Here is a 19,681-nt window from a genome sequence, read left to right as displayed (position 1 = left end):
GTAATATTGGCCATCGAATTTTGCATCACGATTGGGTTCGCAAGTGTCCAAATAAAGTTAATCATGTGGATCATGTTGGAAAATATGTGCATAGAACTCCTGTGTAACAGGGTTCCTGTGCAAGCTTACTGACCAGTAAGCTGGTTTCTGTGAACATATAAATTAGGGCATAAGTAAGCTATTCAGCCCTTCAAGCCTGCTCCAACATTCAATAAAATCATGGCTGATCTGTTTGTGTTCCAAATGCCACATACCCATTTACCCTGAATGATCTTTGATTCCTTGTCTAACAAGAATCAGTCCACCTCTGCCTTAAAAGTGTTCAATGACCCCAGCTCCACCAACTCCTGAGATGCAAAGTTGTGCAGCATCTAGAGAGAAAAGAATTTTCCTCATCTTGGTCCTAAAAGGGCGACCACTAATATTAAAACAGCATCCGCTACTTCTGGGCTCACCTACCACAGTAAGCATGTTTTCTACATCTACTTTGCCAGGATCAAATCACTCCTCATTATTCGAAACTCCAGTGGGAACATGTCCCTTACCCTCACGCCTCCTACAGTCCATTTGAGCATAATGCATCACTACATGCAGGTCCAACCTCAATGCTCTCCTCTAAACTATGCACTTCCTGCCCATCTGTAATGAAAAAAAAAATCACTCATAGGATGTGAGCAATTGCCCACTCCTAACTACTCTTGTACTGAGTGATATACTGTCTTTTTAAGATGGTACCTAAGAGCTAACCACATTGTTGTGGGTCTGAAGTCCCATGCAGCCTAAACTGGGTAGGTGTGGCCGATTTCCATCTCTAAAAGGCAAGAATGGATTAGATGGGTTTTATGTCATCAGTATTGAGACTAAATTTCAATATCAGGTTTTCTCAGTTGAATTTTAAATTCCTCCAGCTATCGTAGTAATATTTGAACCCTTGTCCATGGAGTATGGACCTGTGGATGACTGACGCAGTGACATTATCATTATGCCAAAACCTTCCCATAATTGTTCCGATGTTGTGCTCTTTCAGGAACTGCTGTAGTCTATGTGGGGTAGGTACACCCACAATTCTGTTGGGAAGGGAATCCCAGTGTTTTGAAGCAATGACAGTGAGGGTACAATTATATGGTTTATGACAGAACGGTATGTGCTTTACGGGTGACTGTGTTCCTATGTATCTGCTGGCTTTGTCCTGGGTGGCAGAGATTGTGGATTTCAAAGGTGATGTCTAAGGAGCCTTGGTGAACTGTTTCAATTGTCAATATCTGAGCTGATGACTGCAAGCGTGAAATTGAGTGATGATGCATTTTTATCATGGCTGTCTTCATGCTGTTCCTCTGTGCCCTGTACCTCTTGAGTATCTGAAAGGGTACAGGAAAAAAAAATGAACGTCCTGACCCAAAACATCAACATTCCTTCTCCTCTGATGCTGTTTGACCTGCTGTGCTCCCCCAGCTCCACATTTTATTAACTCTGACTTCCAGCATCTGCAGTAGCAGGTTAGCAAGCTAGGGTTTGGGAGGGGTGGTTAGGCACGAGATGCATGGTTACACAACTTGCAGCTTATAGATTAGGTGAAGATAGGGTAAGCGATAAATGGGAACTTAGGCAGGAATAACCATTAGGATACCATTGCCTTGATGGATTCAGCCCCATCTCTGTCCATGGCCTCTCTCTCACCAAATGATATCCTCATAAAGGCTATCTCTTCCATGGGGGTTAGAATATGCATGTGCACATATTCTGGCCCCTGCCCACTCCTGCCGCCTTTGGTTGTGCACACTTCTTTTTGCATGAGAGAAGAGGGAAGTGTGTCAGTTGCTACAAAATCCATATAACCAGGCAGCAAAAGATGGATTGGGAGCTTGATCTTCATACACCAACCAGCTTTTATTTACAGAGACATATTATGCACCTGTAATCCAACAACCATAGAATCATCTGCTCCTACATACATGACCAAGTGAATCTCTAAATAGTGCTCACCACCTGAACAGAATAAAAAATACAAGTCATATAAAATTGACACCAGTCGATGTCGTGAAATTTGTTTGGATGATATTAGCCAACTGGCATTGTGTGCAAGCTGTAAGACATGCAACAGGTTTGAGTAATATGAGGAGTATACAAATCTCAGATAAAATAACTGGTCGGTGACATTTTTAGTACAAATGATGGTGCAATAGTAAATTGAACAGTGAAAGTCTACTTGTGCTACTGGTAGGAAATTATACTGGAAGCCTCATTTGCTGATCATGTCCATTTGTGAGATTTTTGAGTTTCCTGCAGTGCTGTATTTGGGTTCTCTAGGCTTGTACCATATGCTAACCTCTCACACCAATAATAGGCGAGTGTATATCTAGAAGGTTTCCTGCAGATACAAGATGTCTTTCAACCTTTCCAACTCTCCCTCCACCGTCTCTATTGCATCATCTGGAAACTTTGATCCCATTCTTTTTCATGTTCTTCCATCCATCAATATTTCCCGGATCAGGATGCTTCTTCCTGTGAGAAAAACTGGAACAAGGGATCACTGCTTCAAAATAAGGAGTCACCTTTTACATAAAAAAAACTCAGAATATTTTGAGACTTTGGAATTCTTCCACAATAGGTGAAGAAAGCAGTGTTCTTGAATATTTTTAAGGCAGACGTAGACAGATTCTTGATAAGCAATGAAAGATAATCAAGGGTATGTATAGTAATCCAATCAGCCATGATCATACTCAATGACAGAGAAGGCTCAAGGAGTCAAATAGTTGACTCCTATTCCTAATTTATGTGTTTGCACATATGTCCTTGTGTCAGTGTCACTGGTTTCAGTCACAAGGAACTGACCTTTTATGCAGGTTGGTTTTAAGCTTCACAGGCAAGCATTTCGTGGTAATAGCCACTCACAATATCAATTCCTTTACCTTGCATCCAGCCAAACAACTATGTAGTTGATGCAGGCTGGTTGCTGAGAAGTTGAAATGAACATGCAGTACAATGTTGCAAATTCTTCCATTTTTCTTCTGTACTTGAGAGCTTGTATTTGCAATTGTTGAGGATAGGGACGCTTTTGCAGCCTCCTCCTCCCTTTACATGTTTAATTGCCCACCATCATTTACAAAATGAAGCGTGACTACAGCTTTGATCTAATCCGTTGTTTTTAGGATCACTTCAATGTCTACAGTAGTAATATTATTGCACCAGTAATCCAAAAGCCTGGACCATGAGTTGCTTTGCTATTTAACACAGCTGTCATCCTTTGTAGTAGCTTCACCAGGCTGGTTACTCCTCCTTAGCCGTGGCTGGTGCTATTTCAGGTATGCTTGTCTACGCTCCTCACTGAACAAGGTCTAATCTCCTGTCTTGATAATAGTGAAATGAGGAATATGCAGGACCACAAAGTTACAGATTGTGGTTTTGTTCCGCTGATACCCATTGCTTTGAGTATGTTGGTGATGACGAGGTCAAGTAGCTTCTTCTCCTGTATTGAATCTCTCACACCTGCAAAAATCTATCCAGCTTTGCTCTTCAGGATCTTCAGCAGTTCAGTCAGTTGCGGTATTAACTCGCCATCTTTGGTGATGAATGTTGTAGACCTCTACCCAGAGATCATTCTGTGTTCTTGCCATGTAAAGTCCTTCTTCCACAAGTGGTGCTCAACAAGGAGGGGGCTTGACTCACCAGCTGCAACAAAGTGGCTTTCTCACCTATGTTAGGTCTAATGCCATGACAATTTATTGGGTTCTGAGTGAATACTGATGAATCCCATAGTTAATCCGTCCTCGCAGCATACCACTGTGACCCTACCAGCTCTTGATGGTGATTTCAGGGAATGCAATGGGAATTTGGCTGAAAGGGCTGATTCTAGGAGTATGATAATCTCATACTTCTCCTTGACTAGCTTGTGGGGAAGATCTGCTTACATTTGCTTATGCTCCCAGCTGTCAAGGGAGTGCACTCATTGATGTCAAGTGATAAGTCTGACTTTATTCTGATTAGGTAAAGGATTATCTGCCATAACTGAGGGGCTGGCTAGAACATTTAAAAGGAAGTTAAGAGATACACTCATTGTTGCTGATCTGGTGTCACCTAACAGTCTTAGAGATGGATTTTTAACTACAATGCATAATCTCATGTCCACCATTAGCAGCACTAACTTTTAATTCCAGATTTATTTAATGAGCTACATTCAAATTCCCTAGTTCATCGTTGCCAGATCTTCATTCCAAGTCTCTGGTTTAGTAGTTCAGTATTATAGCTACTATATTATTATGCTCATCCATGTTCATCGGAAACAAATTCCAGATGATTCTGTGGCTCATACAGCTATGATTGAATAGTAGTGTTTGTTTCTAAACGACATTTGAATCTCAGATAAGGCTGGCGATGTTTGAAATACATCATCACACATTTTAGCTATATTTAGGAAGTCAACATACCGACAAGCAAAACAATGAAAGCTCAATTTTCACAAGATGTATTTTGTCATGAAGTGAACCTTTGCTGTCCCTTAACAATAATGGACTCTTAATGAGAAGTATTACCTCATTGAACTAGCTAACTGAATATATTATGGTATTCAGATAATCTACAAATGGGAAGAATGTAGACACTATTGAGAAATAGTAACGCTTTGATGACACTACTTTTTTCAATTCAATGAGCTAATCTTGCATTTAAAAAATGATGGAACAATTGCATAAAATTGTGAGTGATGAGTGAATAGATAAAAATAAAGTAAATGCATACCTTGAGAAAAATTTTCAATGCAAGCATGTGATGAAATGATAATGAGTTAGTTTATTAAAAAAAAACATAAAATATATGGTTAATAAACTGTTTTTCTTATTCTATATCCCATGGAAGCACCTTTGATTCTTTTCTTGATGTATTGATCTGTGCTTCGGTGAAAGATAAATACCCAAGGAAATAATCTTCCATCTATCTTCTTACATTATAGTTAATCTTAAAATGCTTGATTTACACAAAGTCTGTTTGCTGCTAGTCTTACATAAAATTACATATTATACAAAATTGATAATAATATTAATCATCATTCTATGTATTAATGTGAACAGTATAGTTCAGAAAAGAACAAACATCTATCATAAAACATCCCTGCTTTGGCTTACTTTTTGCATCCGAGACTTTGAATATCAAAAAACCATAACTTTTTTTAACTTAAAGATAACAAAATGTGAGGCTGGATGAACACAGCAGGCCAAGCAGCATCTCAGGAGCACAAAAGCTGACGTTTCGGGCCTAGACCCTTCATCAGAGAGGGGGATGGGGGGAGGGAACTGGAATATTCCAGTTCCCTCCCCCCATCCCCCTCTCTGATGAAGGGTCTAGGCCCGAAACGTCAGCTTTTGTGCTCCTGAGATGCTGCTTGGCCTGCTGTGTTCATCCAGCCTCACATTTTGTTATCTTGGAGTCTCTAGCATCTGCAGTTCCCATTATCTCTGATACATTTTTTTAACTTTCAGTTTTATGTGGATGCCAGAACAGAGTGAATTCTCAGAGCTTCTGTATGTATCTTTATTAGCTTTAGAGGGGTTATTATTCAGAGATAATTTATCGTCACTGCACCCTAGGGGTTCCTTTACCTTAAGCTCCCTAATCAAGTGTGTTTCATTACACACCACCAAATCCAGACTGCCTGTTCCCTGGTGGGTTCTGCCACAAGCTGCACCAAATAAAACCACATAGACATTCCATGAATTCCTTATCTGAGTTCTGCTACCAACCCAATTTTCCCAGTCTACCTGCATGTTGAAATCCCCCATGGTTATTGTATCCATGCCTTTTCGATCTCCAGATTTAGTTTCTTCCCCACATCCAGACCACTACCAGAAGGACTGTACATATCTCCCATCAAGGTCTTCTTTCTTTTGTAGTTCATCAACTGTACTCGCAGATTCTATGTTTTCTGAGTCTGTATCAATTCCAGATACTAATTTTGTTTCATTTCATTTCTTACAAACTAGCAATCCTGACCCCTCTGCCCATCTGCCAGTCCTTTCGATAGGACACATATCCTTGGATAATTAGTTCCCAGCCCTGATTCCATTGCAATCAAGTCTCTGCGATATCCACAACATCATAACTGCCAATTTTATTCTGCACCACAAGTTTACTTACCTTGTTTTGTATACTACGTGCATCTGTGTAGAACACCCTCAGTCCTGCATTGACTGCACCCTGCTTTTCAAAGTTGTCTCCTTATCTGGGTTTGCCAGGATTCTGGTCCCAGCATGATTCAACTACTGCCCGTCCCATTGAAAAAACTCCCTCCTTCCTGGTGTACTAGTGTCAATGTCCCATCGGAAAAGCTCCCTCCTTCCCCCTGTGCTGGTGTCAATGTCCCATCAGAAAAACTCCCTCCTTCCCTCTGTACTGGTATCAATGTCCCATGAGTTCGAACCTGTTTCTCCAACACCAATCCTTGAGCTATGTGTAATACAATATGCAATACAGCATCATGGTAATACGTAAACTTCATAAAAATGAAACAAACTTACTTTTTCCTGATTATTTTCAGAATAATGAATTCAAGATTTTCAAAAAATTAAGAACAAGAAAAGATTAATATGTCCCAAAAAAGCCCTTTTCACTGCTCAATTTTTTTTATCTACAACTTTTCCCAAAAAGCATTCACTTGCGTCTTGAAACAATTTATGACACCTCTTCCAATGTCTTTCCTTGATAACTTATACTACAACCTAATGCCTTGTAGGTGAACATATTTGTTTACTTGTTTTTAGCTTGTGTAATTTCATCACCCTACTAATCGTAATGTTCACATTATTATCTGTATTTGATATTGTTTTACATTATTTTCACAGTCTTTCCAAGTTCGACATGTCTTTCAGCTAAGAGGTGGATGGATGCTTGAAATGCTCTCAAAATTTCCACTTGGTCTAATCAGTTGAGAGCACGTGTTGAACATCCAAGGATGACTCTTCCCTGTTAGGAAATCAACGGACTCCTCATGTCAAAAGGCTATGAATTCAGCATTTTGGACAGTCAAAAGCAAATATACAAACTACCAAACAGCAGGCCACTCACAATCAAAATTAGTTCAATCATAGGGTTTCAAATAGATGTTGGTCAGGGATTTGTTATGAGTTCCTTCAAGTTAGGGGCATTGATTGGGAGAACACCCAACAGAAATTCATCCCTAATGAGGATATTAAAAGATTCTTTCAGCTGATTTGCAACAGGAAACAAATAAACAACTGTACTTCAGAAAAATGACTATAATGCAATTTCAAGAAATGGATAAATTGTGGGCAGACAGGTAGCTCATTTTGATGGATGGCTTGGCAACTCACTGAGCTGTACGCACTAATGTCTAAATGGCTTCTTTCAGTGGTTTTACGATCTTTTATACTAAAAGAGATGGCGGGAGAAATAGCAGGTGCACTGGTGGTAATTTTCCAAAATTTGCGGGACTCTGGGGAAGTCCCATCAGGTTGGAAAACAGCAAATGTGAGGCCACTGTATAAAAAGGGAGGTAGACAAAAGGTGGGGAATTATAGACCTCAGTAGTGGGGAAGATGCTTGAGTCTACTATTAAGGAAGAAATAGCAAGGCATCTTGATAGAAATTGTCCAGTTGGGCAGACACAGCATGGGTTCATGAAGGGCAGGCCATGCTTGACAAATCTTTTGGAATTCTATGAAGACATTGCGAGCAAGGTGGACAATGGGGGCCCAGTGGATGTGGTGTACCTAGATTTCCAAAAGGTCTTTGACAAGGTGCCGCACAAGAGGCTGCTGCATAAGACAAAGATGCATGGCATTAGGGGTAAAGTATTAGCATGGGTAGAGGATTGGTTGACTAACAGAAACAAATAAACAGTGGGGATAAATTAGTGCTATTCTGGCATGCAATCAGTGACTATTGGCACGCGTCAGGGATCTGTGTTGGGACCGCAATTATTTACAATTTATAGAGATGATTTGGAGTTGGGGACCACATGTAGGGTGACAACGGTTGCAGATGACACTAAGGTGAGTGGCAGAGCAAAGTGTGCAGAGGACTGTAAAACTTTGCAGAGGACAATAGATACAATGAGTGAGTGGGCAAAGGTCTGGCAGATAGAATGCAACACAAATAAATGTGAAGTCATACATTTTGGTAGGAGTAATAGTAAAAAGGAGAATAGCAAAACGACATGACCCACTATCACTCGTATCCTTACATACAGATGAGGAAGGACACCACTTTGATTGTGACAACACATCCATCCTAGGACAAGCCAAACAGAGACACGCACAAGAATTCCTAGAAGCATGGCATTCCAACCGGAACTCCATCAACAAGCACATTGATTTGGAGCCAATCTACCATCCCCTGAGAAAAAGAACAGGAAATGACATCACCAACGCAGGAAATGACATCACCAACCCAAGGAAACCTAACCAGATAAATAGAAAGCGGGACATAACACCAGCGCTTCATCAGAGGCTCACTGATGATGTTACCTAGAATGGTGACGAAACGTCTGAAAACTAACCTTCCAGCTCAGCGAGCAAACTCACATCCAGTAAAAAGGAGTATCACTTGAATGGTAAAACGTTGCAGCATGCTGCTATGCAGAGGGGCCTGGGTGTCCTTGTGCAGGAATCATAGAAGGTTGGTCTGCAGGTACAATAAGTAGTTAGGAAGGCAAATGGAATTTTGTCCTTCATTGCTAAAGGGATTGAGTTTAAAAGCAGAGAGGTTATGCTGCAGCTGTACAAGGTGCTGTTGAGGCCACACCTGGAGTACTGTGTGCAGTTTTGGTCTCCTTACTTGAGAAAGGATGTACTGGCACTGGAGGGGGTGCAGACGAGGTTCACTCGGTTGATTTTGGAGTTGATGGGGGTGGCTTTTGAGGAGAGACTGAGTGGATTGGGATTATATTCATTGGAATTCAGAAGATTGAGGGGAGATCTTATAGGAGCCTATAAAATTATGAAGGGAATAGATAAGATAGAAGTAGACAGGATGTTCCCACTGGCAGGTGAAGCTAGAACAAGAGGGCATAGCTTCAAGATTAGAGGGAGCAGATTTAGGTCTGAATTGAGAAGGAATTTCTTCACCCAGGGGGTTGTTAATCTATGGAAGTCCTTTCTCAGTGAAGTAGTTGACGCTACTTCAATAAACGTTTTTAAAGCTAAGGTAGATCTTTTTTGAACAACAAAGGAATTAAGGGATACAGTGAGAACGCAGGTAAGTGGATCTGAGTCCACAATAAGATCAGCCACGATCTTACTGAATGGTAGACCGGGCTCAAAGGTCCGAACAGCCTGCTCCTGCTCCTAGTTCCTATGTTCTTATGATCTTTGGGTGCTATGATTCTAGAGACAGGAGACCTACAGTTTTAAACTTAAGGACAGAGAAGCTGCAATAAGCCAGTCACTGGTTGCCCATAAAAATATACATATTGTGAACAAGGCAGGTCTGGGACATATCTAGCATGATGATCTTGCATAAGGAATCCTGTGGAGCCCCTTGCAGAGCACTAATCTTACAGTAATTAAAACTCCCACAGGCAGTTTGCGCCAGAGATCAATTTTTTAAGGCGTTGTGTTCCTGATTTATAATGCAGTAACTTTATGCACCTTGCCTGCTCCTACAAGAAATGCAAATGGTTACTAATTGGCAGGAAAACTAAGTCCTAGATATATCTTTGACATATTTTCCTTCTTCAGTTGAAGAGGATTACCCCGAAAAAGTGGTGGTGCCTTGACAGCCTGTTTGTGCGCTTCCATGTCTGATATAAACTGCACAAAGTGCTTGTTGTTAAAGGAATTCCGAGCAGTTATCCATGTGTCCTTCCAGAACTAAAGGGAGCTCCTGGCAGGTTACTCAAGTTTTGCTAACCAGTCCCCAATGATGCATACCACATCATCTGAGCCATCTCATGGAAAGAGGTAAAAGTGTTCAAGTGTTCATGAATCTAAGATCCATCTTGCAGATGATAAGAACCTCTTCACTGAATGTTGTATGGCTGGCTTTCCTCACCCTTGCTCTGGAAAACACACTGTGCAAGGTTGCATCTGTTAGCCTCTGCCCCACTTTATGGTGCTCTGAGTTTCTAGGTTCTCCTGAAAAATAGTTGTGTGGCTACAAAAGGCTGCTATAGTAATGGTCAGGAAGGGTTAATCCTGCCTCGCTTTCCTGTAGACACATACAAGAGGTATTTATTTCTAGGCTGTTCCAAGCAATTGATAGATAGCTTTTTGTCTGGGGCGTCCTCAGATCCAAAGTTTAGGGAAGTCAGGCTGGACCCAGAAGAAGGCTGATAGGTTAACAGGCCTATCTATTTTCAGGATCCAATCATATTTTTGACTGGAGGCCTTCTGTCTGTTCTCCAATGGTTATTAATGGCCTATGAGAAGTGAGCAAGATCACAGACAGAGGCCTTGTCAGCTCCTTTCATCACATCATTTGCTCAGTGTAAGAGCCTGCTAGGAGACCTGGAGATATCATAATGATGGCCTGAAACACCTAACTTCAATGTAATGGGTAAACTTTACGGTCAGCACCCTATTTTGCGCCATCCTGTATCTGTTTAGCAGTGAGGAACCAGGAATATTCACCCTTGCAAATTTGCACTGAGATTTGTGCCCTGGCCATGAAGTAATATTTGTTTGGCATTCTGGAAAAACCTATTTGTGTCTCTCTGCAGGGACATGGTGAAAGGTATCAGGAATGTGGAGTTGAGGATCAGCCATTATCTCAATGAATGGCAGGGCAGACTCAATGGGCTGAACAGCCTATTTCTACTATTGCATCTTATGGTTTTATGTGCAAAACTGTCTAGCTGGGTTATCTGCACTGTATTGGCAGACACAACGTTCTCTTGAGTATCAGGCATAATTAATAATGATCACCAACTTGCAGTCATATAAATTTTTATCAATGGCCTTTACAATGTTACATGAGTAATTTGACCTTGAATAATAATGTAGAATGGGCAATATAGAGTTAGCCACTCAGTCTCTAGTTCTCTCCTGATCTTTACTGAAGCTTACCACTTTCACAATATCAGCCATATAATAAATGACACATCTGTCCCCTGCCTTCTGACCCTTTGTATTCTGACATTATATGAGATACTTATCTGGTTCCTAAGAAGGTATCTTACATATGAAGAATTAACCTGATTCATTAGCCTATATCTTTTGATTAGCTATGGATGATAGTTGTCTATGCTCCTTTATTTTAGTTCATGATAAAGGAAAAATAGAGATACAATTGGATCAAAGTCTTTGCATCCTAGTGCCCTTCCAATGTATAATGGGCTAATAGTAAATGGAGAATTCTGGTTTGCCACTGCTCCTAGGGCTCTGCAAACAGAGAGCAGCCTCCCCACCATTTGATTGTTCAACAGCTGTTGGAGGCTGGATTCCTCCAAGGGCGTAGAGCTCTCACCTGATCACTTAAGATACTGAAAATTAAATTGTCGCGGGGCAATGTGCTGGGCAGGAGAGATGATCTAAGATTTGTCACCAAAACAGCTGGAACCCAAGTGGTATCTAAAATCCTGCTTTATTTTCCAGAGCTCTTTGTTATCTGAAGAGCTTGTGTTGTTTTATGGGTGCATACTTTCGTCAGTTAAGCTTTGATAGACTACATTCAGTTAATTAAGACCCTTAAGGAGATGTACAATTTTCTGAAAATCTATAGGCACAGCATAGGGCAAGATGATGGATCTCAAGAAACATTTCCTCATTCATAACATATATTGGCACTGAACCATCAATTGCATAGCAAAAAGCAATGTTCACACGAGCAAATGCAAAACACTGATGGCATCACACATATCATTTCACTGATTTTGTTGCTATCTGACTGACACAATGCATATTATTGTAATATGATGTGTGGCTTTCACTGGTCCATAAGAATAATTGTGTTTATAGTTATTCTGTTATATCCTGTGCAGCTGTTGCTTCATGCATTATATTGAGCTGCTGCCATAGTTGAGATAATACACATTAGACTTGCTGATGGGAGGGAGAGGCATCATCTTTCATTCAAGACCATGACCATTGCCAATTTTTGTACTAGCCGGTCATTGAAAACATTCTTAAACTAAAACTAGGTCAAAAAAATTTTTGGTTTTCTGAGAGTAAGACACATAAGGTTGGTCAATTCAAATTCTTCCACAAGCATTTCTGATCATGTCTTTCCATCATTGTTCAGTGTAGATACTGTCTGAAAGCCAACGTCACTCCAACAAAGGTTTATCTTATAGCACGTGTTGTTGAACAAGTAGGAAAATTAATGAAACATTTGGCAAATCAAATAAAAGCAATGCATCTGAAATAACAAATGCTTAATAGATGTTGATCTGATTATAAAGCACATTGTACCAATATCTGTTGAATTCAATCAAAGCACACTTATCATACATAGAGCTGGATGAACACAGAAGGCCAAGCAGCATCAGAGGAGCAGGAAAGCTGACATTTCGGGGCGTCAGCTTTCCTGCTCTTCTGATCCTGCCTGGCCTGCTGTATTCATCCAGCTATACACCTTGTTATCTCAGATTCTCCAGCATTGGGAGTTCCTGCTATCTCTGTAACACTTATCACAGTGGTGTATAAATAATTTTCCATGAAACATCAGCAACTTGGAACCAGAGAAGAATGTTAATTAGTCAAAGATAATCAGCTGACTCAAATGGTTAATGTACAACAATTACTAATATCTTCAAAATACAAAAACAAGTTATGTCATAGTTATAACTCAGATGTGTAACAATCCCTTAAAACACAGTTGATAACAGTTACGTGAAACATCCTGTATGTAAAATAAAACTTACAGTTGTTTTGTAAAGTAATCAGAAAAAGCGGTTGTATTTTTGTGCATTCTATTGATCCACTTGCTTCAAACTAACAAACTTGGGATTTAAAATATGATTGAAATCATTACAAATAAAACAAAACATATAAATGATGGAATAAACGGAGGTATGTGTTGTTTCAGATGAAGTCTTATGTACAATGGGAAAGAAGGACTGTGGAAGATATCACATGAAGTTCACTGTAAGATCAATGTCTGAATAGTTATATCTAAATCATTTTTACTCATACAAATATTTTCAAAATATGATAATACTCACTTTGCAAAAATATGTAGCACCTTTCGTTTGATATGTCCCCAACAAATTACTCTGGAGTCTTCAAAATCAATTTGCTCAGTTAAAATAAAACTCTTTGAGAAGACTGGTTCATTAAAAAAATGCCCGTTGTAGTTTGGATTGAGTGAGTTCGAATGAAAGCCTTTGCACTCAAAGGCCAAGAATGTGTATACAGTCTCTTTAAAATAGAATAGTCCACAGCTGATTGACTCAAATGAGTGAGTTCTAAAGATGTTATTGGCACATGTAATGGTTTGGGATATCAGCTGTATCGAGAAAACATTTAAATTTTCAAAACCCCAATGCCTCACGCATAACACTATACTCTGTGACAGCTTAACCTCTGTGGAACAAGCATTATTAGTATGAAACATTTCAGATGGGGTTTTAGGTTTTTATTTGAGCAGTCAGAATTAAATTTTGAGATGGTTTTAATTCAATCTTTTTGAATCAAAGGATGCATTCCATTGTCAGGTTAAGTTGTTGAGAGGGCTGGTGATTTTCGGTTAGTAATATGTGAAAATATGCAAATACATTAGGACCAGAGAAGGAAGGCAAACCCTAACAGACAGAAAAGAGACAAAAATAATTAAATCGCAGTATCCCTTTTTGTAGGCTTACATAGATTCATTTCAAGTCAACCACAAATACAGAAAATTTGTTAAATGTATTACAGAAATTGAAATGTTTTTTGAATTGAAAATGTGAAAACATATATATATATATAAAGTGGCCATCTTCAATGTCAGGATCTTTTAGCTTCCCTGAACAAAATCTATAAACATGCTTCCTTTGGATTAAAGAATGTGAAACAACTCCCTTGTGACAAATCCATCTGTCAAGTGATAGGCTTTGACCTACTGTGGTGTGAGTGGTCTCCACAATACAGGTTTCAGACAAACCAGGGCCCCTGTGCAGCCAAACACCATTGCTGAGTCTCAGCACAAATACCTTACACACTCGTGGAGAGACACAAACAATACTGTACATTAGCAAGAAGTATCCCATCTACAGATTATGTGGTGGACTTATCATCTTAAACTCTGTAAATAAGGATGCTTTAACTAGTCTTATTGGATTTGCAGCTGCTAAAGAAATAAACTATCTTTTAACACTCATTCCTTGCATATTGCCACATAATTTTATATCCGTGATGAAAGACTTAATTAATCCATCATGGGGAAAGATTTAAATTAAAAAGGTATGATATTGTTTAAAATTTATCTCTTTGCAGTCAATAACAGGATCAAAAATAGAAGGACAACAATAATGGCTTAAGGCATGCTTCCTCTTGTGTCTCAACAATTGGTCGTAAATGCCAATCTGAGATGGCTTTCACTACTCTATAAATGTGCCACTGACCTTTATCTCAGAAGTGCCTTAAGTGAATGAGATTACAGTGGCAACCAATGCTAACCTAAGTATACTATTTAAAAGCTCTAAAATGTTATTAAAAATAGATGAAAGCCATAAAAACACATTTTACTGAATTGTAATAATCTTCATATTTCCTTTCACAATATGCCTGGAGACTATCCACTTTCACCGCTTTGATGGTTCTCAATCTGACATAGTATTATTATTTAGGATTATTTTAGAATGTAACAAATGGTTGGAAAGTGTGAAGCTACCAGTTTGGAACACATTACAAGGGTCCATACCATCTTTAGTGGGAGATACAGAGACAGTTGCTTAGCATAAAGGAAGATCATTGTTCCTATTGTTAAACAGTGAAATAGGTGACTGCATAAGACATGAAAAGACTCAAAAAAATTTCTTTAGGGTTGATTTCAATCCTGTTCTTAAATGTCAATATCCAGCATAAAAGGGGATATCTGCAATGTAAGTAAGGTGGGAATGGTATGGAGGAAGGGCCATGGGAGATGAATGAGGGGCAGGTGGGTGAGGGTGCCAGGTAGGTGGGTGTGCTTAAAGGAGGTTGGAGTGTTTGGCCAGGAAGAGCATTGGGTTGGGTTTGCAGCTAATGGGCAGGGAAATTGACTTCTGTTCGAAGGGGTGAAGTCAGAGAAGGCTGTCAGCATGGTGGGCTGCTTGAGTCAGCTTTGGGGGTTGTTGATTGTTCTGCGGGGTCCAGTTAGGTCCCAGGGAGGCTGGTGATGAGCCAGGTCACATCTCATGTGGGTATGGGGGAGCAGCAGGTTGAGCTCTTAGATAGAGCTCTTAAAGATAGTGGAATCAAGGGTTATGGGGATAAGGCAGGAATTGTGGATGATCAGCCATGATCATAATGAATGGTGGTGCTGGTTCGAAGGGCCAAATGGCCAACTCTTGCACCTATTGTGTATTCTGGGTGAAGGAGGTGGTGAAATCAAGTAAAGTCAGGTGGAGCTGCCAGGCCTGGCTGGATTAGGAGAGGGTGGGTTTGTGTTGGGTTTGAAGGCAGATTTGGCACGTCCGGAGGGATTGGGTCTGGGTTCGGTTTTGGATCTGGATGTGAGTTTGCTCGCTGAGCTGGAAGGTTAGTTTTCATACGTTTCTTCACCATTCTAGGTAACATCATCAGTGAGCCTCCGATAAACAGATAAATAGAAAGCAGGACATAACACCAGCGCTTCATCGGAGGCTCACTGATGATGTTACCTAGAATGGTGACGAAACGTCTGAAAACTAACCTTCGAGCTCAGCGAGCAAACTCACATCCAGAACCTCAACCTGAGCTACAAATCTTCTCAAAACTTGGTTTTGGATGTTGGGTTGGTTTGCTGGGTGTACAGTGGTAGTTTGAGGGGCAAGGCTGGGGTATGGTGAATCCAGGGGAGTCAAAGGTTGGGTGACATAGTTGCAGGGTTGGTCAGTGGTGAATCAAGAGGTCAGCTTAATCTCTACTCTAATAACTTAATAACTATTATGCTTAAGTGGGTTGGAATACTGTGAATTCTTCAACTTTACAAGGCCTTTTTGGAAAATTCTAGATATAAAAACATTAAATATCAAAATTTTCATTTTTATGGGCAATTCCCTCAGAGTCAGCTGTCTTGGGATTTTTGCAACTTTGTGATGTGCATCTCTCATCTTCACTGCTGTAGCCATAGTTTGGCCATCAGGATATCTGGAGTATGACCTTCTCCAACCTTAAAGGCTTCGCTCTGCTTAAAAGCTTTAGTTCATCTCTGAATCCTCACAAATATAATGTTTACTCGGATTATTTCCATTGGACCATGGTTCCAAACCTATACGTTAAAAAATGCACTCTGGAAAGCTATAAAGAAATGTACTAAGATGGTTATATACATGCCACATGCTCCTCGATTTCACTTCTTAAAAATACTTATTACTCATATAAAGAGGACCAATGTACAAAATGATAAAACATCTTCAATAATGGCCAAGACAAAATACATGGGATTTGTAGATGGAATTGGATAGGTGGATTGCTGGCGGCCATGTTGGTATTTGTTGAGTGCCTTAAATTCATCAACAAGAACTCATTTCCAACTTTGCATGAATTTACATCTATGAGAAAGTAATAGGGGCACCTTTGTTGACATTTTCCTTTCAAATTTTCAAAAAAGTATAACGCAGAGCTGAGGCAGGATATGTTCTATGCAAGATAAGACTTGCTGTGCCACATGACGTGTAACTATAGCACTGGTGGAATATAACTGAACATACCTAAAGCAATACACAAGTTTCTGGGAATTACCTTTAGGGGTTCTAGGCAACTTTCAAGAGAACTTCATCATTATGCTAACATAAACTATGAATGGTATTTAATGGAAGCTGGACATTCAAGGAGCACCCTGTATTGTTTCATGTGGGATAGGCTCACCAAATCAAGTCCCAGTCAGGCATCTAACTGGACACTGATGGGACATCTCCAGGTACATGGACCTCATGGAGCATGAATATAAATATTGCCCCATTCCCTTTCGGTAGCTTCTGCAAATGCACCCACCCAAGGTTTACATCCGTTGAGGGATCCAGGCTACAAGTGAGTAACATTGGTACTATAGGTGGGGTTGAAGGAAGGGCTCAAGGGTACATGTTGCCTCCTTCTTTGTCACACATGGGTGCCTTTGAACGAGGCACCCCATTGATGGCTATAACAAACTCTAGGAGCCTTTTTGGCTTTCCCATTAGATGAATAGCAGTGTTAGTGCAGTGAAGTTCTTAAATAGGAGTTAATTATCACTTAAGGGCCTCAGTTGACACTGGATCAGGAAGAACTGTCCATGAACCTTCGCAGCCCTGACTTAATTAGGTTCAGGTGGGTAGGTGATGGGATTCTCACTTGCCAACCTTCTGCCAAATCAAATGACCACTGTTATAAAATTCATCAACAAAACTCTACCCTCTCTGGGCTATGGAAGAAAATGGCCTGATGAGACCAAGTAGGCCACTTGCATCTGGGTACAGAGACAGTTTACACTTAGTTTGCTTTGGAGGATGTTTTGATTTTTCACAATATTTCTGTGTCAATACCACTTTTCTCAAGCATTTTGATGATTTAAGAATAACTACTGTGCAAAATATACATCTACAGCAGCCCGAGGTCAGGTTCCTCATTTTAAATTGATGATGAAAATCAGAGTTCCTCTGTGCACTGTTTTTTTTTCTGGATCTGAAGCCCATTAAACACACATGGCATGGTGGCTCAGTGGTTAGCATTGCTGCCTCACGGTGCCAGGGGCCTGGGTTCGATTCCAGCCCTTGGGTGACTGTCTGTGTGGAGTTTTCACATGGGTTTGGTCTCATAGTCTAAAGATGTGCAGCTTGGGTGGATTGGCCATGTAAAGTGTCTAGTGATGTGCGAGTTAAGTGGGTTAACCATGAGAATTGCAGGGATAGGGTAGGGGAATAAGTCTGGGTGGGATGCTACCCAGAAATTTGGTGTGGACTTGATGGGCCAAATGGCCTGCTTCCACACTATATTGATTCTTTGGCACTGTTTTACAGTTTGTGAAGAAATTGGAATGCCTTTTAAGAAGTATGAAACATTCTGAAAAATCAGCGTAAAGTGTTTTTCACAGTTCAACTGTCACTATTAGATGGTGTAATTAAATGTAGATGCACTTTTAATGTCATGATTTATCAGAGGGATCTGTGTTTTAAAAGGCTACTCAACTCTTACATTGTCCAACATTGCACATTTGCAAATACATTATGAGTTCTTCAACAATGTGGGAAGCACTACAGTGCAAAGGAAAATGTTACAAAATGCTCTGTCATATTGTGCTTCCATAATTCCTACTGTGATTTTTATGGCTTTGGCCCTTGAAATACACATAGTCTTGAAGAAAAATCTTCATTTGAAAGAATGCTGACTGCCTGATCCCTTTCATCAGTTGACAATGACCTGATGACTATGATTCATATATTGTGAGAAGAATTTCATCTTTAGCTTTCATCTCTAATTTAGTATGAATGACTATGAATAATATGATTAAAATATTAAAAGAACTTTTTTATTTGACATTACATTTTTCTCAGTACCAATCAAACATAAGCTTTTATTAGTTGGTGTGAGGTTTATCATTTTTCCATGGAATACATAATGTTTCCATTAATATTGAATGGGATCTGAGACTGCTTGCAACACAGGCCAGGTTAGTGGCTATTGTGGATATACACAATGGCAAAGTGGTGCCTTGGGTGATCTGAAATAGGAACATGTAGCATGGGGATGAGTTTATTGGTGGAGGTGAGGTTTAGGGGCCATTAAGTATTGTTGGCAGCTAGAATACAGAGTTGGACAACTGAGGCTGGCCTTCTAACTTGCGTGCAAACCAACTGTTAACCCAGCCCGGTGAAATTACATTTATGGCATGTAAAGCAAGGCATGAATTGAGTGTACAGTTTATGAGCCACTGAGGTTTTCAGATCAGGTTTTCTTGAGTCCAATGGTAGATTTGGTCCATTGACTTTTCTTTTCCATGTTTTCTCATCTTATTAAGAAATGAACAAATACAACTAATACTCAGGATCTGTTTGGTTCAATCAATGAAATATTAATAGTGGCAATTGTAACATTCCAATTTGAGATCATTTTAAGTAATTAGGGATGACTTAATTCTTTTTCTCAAGTGAAATAACATAAATGAAAAGTATATAATTGCAGTGTAAAACAGTCACACAAACAATCTAATTTTCATATCTATGCATGAGTAATACTGTATGCTAAAATCTTTTTGCCAGAATCTTGATATTGTGGAACTCCTGACATTCCTCTCAGTCTTACCCTTTTATGTGGAATCTATAGGCAGTCAAACTCCAAAATTTGCATTAACGAATCAATAGATTCTGTTGATTCACCTTTTGCTTCCTAACTTTCTTTGGTAATGGACTTTGTTTCATTAACTTGCATTCTTGTTAGAAAAACAATGATATTGGAAACTCAACAAGGTGACCTTTTGGAATATTATTCTTGATGATACTTACTTAGCTTAGTTTATTTGTCTTTTCAGCTGCACAATTCTGAAGTACTGACCACTTAGCTATTATTAGTTTAACCTGAAATGTTTTTTAATTGTCTAAAACAAGTGATGGCTGAACCAAGGAGAAATTATTTGGCCATTGATTTATAGACAGATGAAG

General features: G+C 39.7%; 1 protein-coding gene across 9 annotated transcripts in view; it reads right to left on the bottom strand.

The window, feature by feature from the left end:
* Positions 1-19,681, bottom strand: part of LOC125458672 (glutamate receptor 3-like) — a 384,493-nt gene that overhangs the window by 99,987 nt on the left and 264,825 nt on the right. The gene's annotated exons all lie outside the window — the stretch shown is intronic.

Source organism: Stegostoma tigrinum, chromosome 15 (genome assembly GCF_030684315.1).
Source record: "Stegostoma tigrinum isolate sSteTig4 chromosome 15, sSteTig4.hap1, whole genome shotgun sequence".
NCBI classification, from domain to species: domain Eukaryota; kingdom Metazoa; phylum Chordata; class Chondrichthyes; order Orectolobiformes; family Stegostomatidae; genus Stegostoma; species Stegostoma tigrinum.
Note: the sequence above shows the minus strand (reverse complement) of the source record. Positions and strands in the feature narration are given on the sequence as shown.